Raw genomic sequence first — 4,413 nt, 5'->3', positions numbered from 1 at the left:
GTTTCACTGCTCACTAACCACATACCCTTATGTTTAAGAGCTCACAGGGTCTATGATAAATAATTGTGTCTTGTTTAATGAACAGGTTATTATTTGGCTCTAAAACATCTAAAACCTTGAGGGATCACTGGTCAAAGCAGCAATATCCCCAAGATCACAAACACACAAAAAAACATTTTTTGTGCAGGAAGCAAGCTCCCTGTAACCCCCCGTAAGGGGGATGAGAAGACAAGCCATCACACCTTCAGGCTATATCTATATCTAGATCCATATCTATGTCTATATATACCAGCTCTGAGACTACATAAACTCAGAATACAGAGAATGCTTCGACAATGCAACAAGTAAGACTCACTTTCTCACTCTTCTCCAAGTCTGGCCATCATGCCAGGACACCAGTGATCTTTTATGTTTGATATTTTGAACATCAATCACCTATTCTGCAACAAACAGTAGGGATCCCAGGACTATACTTTCATCACCACTTATCATGGCTGCATCAGTAGAGTCACCACTGGTCCTGGCAGTGTAACCTACATGACAGCAATGGTTCACTGACAAGAACAACAATCCCCCTCTCCTGCAAATATGCTGCTAAACATGCAGCACTGAGCAGCACAGCAGCCCAGATTAAAAAAAAAACACCTCCACTGCACAGAATAAAATGTCTTACTGACAAGAGAGTCATCTACATTGCAGGCAAGCATACCATGTTGTACACACACTACACTATCCCATCTCCACACTAGGATGTAGGTGAGCTTCTGCCAATGGGAGCTGGCCAAAAATCAGTTCTCCTCAGTACCATAATACTGTATTGATCCCAGTGCTGCTCACATGCCTGATGGCTGTTAATCATTCATGAATCACATTCACACCAAATGCCTACAAAACTACTGATTAAGACAGCTAAACACTGTAACTTATCAAATAGCTACTGCTGCTGCCTATAAAGCATGCTAAACAGTATCAGCTGCATCATGTAGCAGCACTGAGAAAAGCTGCTGATACTCAGCATCACGAAGCAGTACTGCCATATTACATAGCGCTACCTGTCCTTCCCAAGCACAAAAGCATTTGCCATGTATTGGAGAACCACATATTCTGTGCATTTCCTGCAAACTACTGCAGCGCATGTCAATATTCTCTGGGGGGTGTATTGTAGAGTGTATTTAGGCATATGTGCCCTATGTAAATTAATACCAGTGTATGTATTTTACAAATATTTTCAACTGGAACAATGTTTGTGCTTAGAGTACCCTGTTTTTTTTTTTTAGTTTTAAAGTTATTAATTTTTGCTTGCATACAAAATGAACATTAAATTCTTAGGTTCATATAGGTTCATAGGATGATACTAGGCTATTGGCCCGGAGGCCCTTATAAGCCTAGCCAAGAATTTTGCCCATGTTTCTTCAAAGTTAGCACCTGTTTGCCCCTGTCCAGCAGGTACACAGGTGGGATCCCTGGGGTATATTTTCTGTTTCCCATCCAGTCATCCAAGTTCCTCTTAAAGACGGCTAGACAGGTACTCTGCTTGACATGGTGAGGGAGTCTATTCCACAGATGGGGGAGTCTTTGGGACACAACTCTATCCTACCAACAAGTTCTATTGATATCACAGACAAGGTTAAGGCATTGCATATGTGTTGCATGCATAGAGTTTGTCTTATAGATATGCAGTAACTCCATCAAGGCTGGGTCTGAAATGGCCTTGTATGCCAGACACCGGTCACCTCTGAGCAGTCCGTATAGGATAGGTGTTTGAGACACTGGATTTTCATGGTCAGGAACCTCTGTGGTATCTCCAACTGCTGCCTGCATCTCCAAATGCTGCCTGTGCTTAGTAAGGTGCATGCCGAAGGAGGCATTGTACTCAATAATGGTCTGATAAGGGAGGAGTACAGGGATGTTATGACTTCCTTGTTTCTGGATGAAATACCCTTATTTATGAGGTGGGCCATGTAGAAAGCCTTCCATACAACAGAGGCAACGTCATGGTCAAAAGTCAGGTTGCTATCAACCTGGGTGCCCAAGTCCCTCACGACTGATTGCATGCTTAGTATGTTGTTATTAATGTGATAATTAGTGGGGATGACATTTTCCCCAAAGGGGATAATGATGCATTTCTTGGCATTCAGTTTGAGGCCATGCTTCTGGCACCAGTCATTAGTTTGGGTGAGGCCCTCTTGGAGGATGTTCACATCACTACGGGAATTTAAGACAGTGCTCAGCTTGCAGTCATCTGCAAACTTGGTCAGCCACAGATCATTGGTTTTGGCTTGCACCTCAGAAAAGTAGATCCCAAACAGGAGAGGCCCCAAGACTGATACTTGGGGTACACCAGTCGTTACGGGTCTACTGCTAGAGGTGGTTTCCCCTACTTTGACTGAGTGGGTTCTATCAGTGAGCCAGTTAGCTACACATTGGGTAACATATGGGTTGATGCCTAGCTGGGAGAGTTTATCTATTATGCCCAAGTGGGGAACAGTGTCAAAGGCTTTGGCTAGGTCAAGGTAGGTGTTGTGCACTGTCTTTTCCTCATCCATGGCTTTGGTGACTGTTTCAAAGAAGTTGACCAAGTTTAACAGGCATGATCTTCCGTTGACAAAACCAAACTGTGTGGGGTCAAGCATTTGGAGGTTGCCAATGTCCTTGTTTATAAGGTCCATGATAATGCCCCATGGCCTTGCAGATCAGGCTAGTTAGGCTGATGGGCATATAACTGCCTGGGTCAGTGGATGCTCCACCTTTGTGTAGAGGGATGACAGTGGCTGTCCTCCATTCAGCTGGGGTGAAGCCGGTGCTCAGGCTTTGGTTGAATAGGGTGTCTAATGGAGCTGAGAGCTCATGCTTGAGTTCATGTAGGATACAGCCAGGGATGTTATCAGGTCCCATGGAGACTGTATTTTTTGTCTTTGAGATGGCATTAAAGACCTGCTCCCTGGTGATGAGGGGAGGCGGACAGGTGCTGGTGATGTCCTGGTTTACTGATGGGAGGAGAGGGTGGTGACGTTTTCACTGAACTTTCTTTATGTATCTGTTTGTTTGTCTGTTTATATTATTACTGATATTTTTGTCCATTTGTAAAATAGTTAATGGGAATGTAAAAATTAAACACAAATTATATTTGTAGGTAATTATATTAAGATTGTGTATGCTTCACTGAAATGCAATTTCATTTAATGTAGTTCACCAAAATCTCATTTAATTTAGAAAAATATAAAAACTCTATATATTTTTGGGAGGAAACAAGCTTCCCATACCTCCCATACAGTTAGACGTCCCAGCATTCTCCTCACTAATATTATAACATCCGGTGTCACTGCATAATAAGGAAAGGAGTTATTTCTATGATGCTCTAATTTTGGTATTTAGATAATTTTGAATGCTATATTTTGTCCATTTATACAAAAAATTAACCATTAATCATGTTATACATATTTTCACGTTAACAAAACTTTTTAGATTGCAGTATGCTATATATCTCTAACTGCATTATGAAGGGTTCTTATTTTCAAGTCTTTCACATTTGCTTGAGTGGTAAAATTATGTTTATTGCTCATTTACAACAAAACCAAAAAATCTGTAATTCTTGTGATTCTTTTTATATTGGTAGGACAGAGAATGCCTTACAAAAAATAATTTTTTCAGCATGTATATAGCAGAAAAAGGCAGGATGATAAAACCACAATGGCATGCCTCGCACTGATATGCCATGATTTTAAATCATTTCTAATTTTAATTTTGGAAAATACAGAAATTCCATCTGAGGGAGATGACTGGAAAAACATCTTGGTATGCAAAGAATTAATATGGCAAATAAGAGCAAATGCTGTAACACCACCAGGATAAAATGAACGTGTCTGAATAAGCAGTGTTTTAAAGAACAGGTCCATGCATGTGCAATGTATTCATTTTTATTTATTTTATTTATTTATTTTCAGTTTAATTACCGTGAAAATCCATTGGGCCAGAACGTGCCCATTTTCAGTGGAGGCCCGGGGAGAAAAGCTCCGTAAGCAAATACAATACAATAAAGGTTACATAATGTTAAACGTAGAATACATGTATAAAATTCATACAGTCAGGAAATGCAAAATGCATAAAATGTACATCATAAAAACTCAGTTAACAGATAATAGAGAACACAGTTTACAGGTATTTCCATTCAGTGCAGCATGATCAACTGTCAAATAAAAAGATCTGCGGTTTCTTGTGTTTTGACATTAGGGGGGACAGTTAGCATGCATATGTTTTAGTTAAATAAGGTAAAAACTTGCTGTGCAGACAACAGAAATACTGTGATGTTTACAATATTTACATACTTGGAGTCATGTGAGAGAAATTGCTTAATCAGTGACTGTCAGCTTAAGTCTATTTTAGGAGAATAAAAATAATAGTTCGAGGGTAGAG

This window comes from Protopterus annectens, chromosome 6.part0, assembly GCF_019279795.1.
Source record: "Protopterus annectens isolate FY-2018-M chromosome 6.part0, PAN1.0, whole genome shotgun sequence".
Taxonomy (NCBI): Eukaryota; Metazoa; Chordata; order Ceratodontiformes; family Protopteridae; genus Protopterus; species Protopterus annectens.
Note: the sequence above shows the minus strand (reverse complement) of the source record.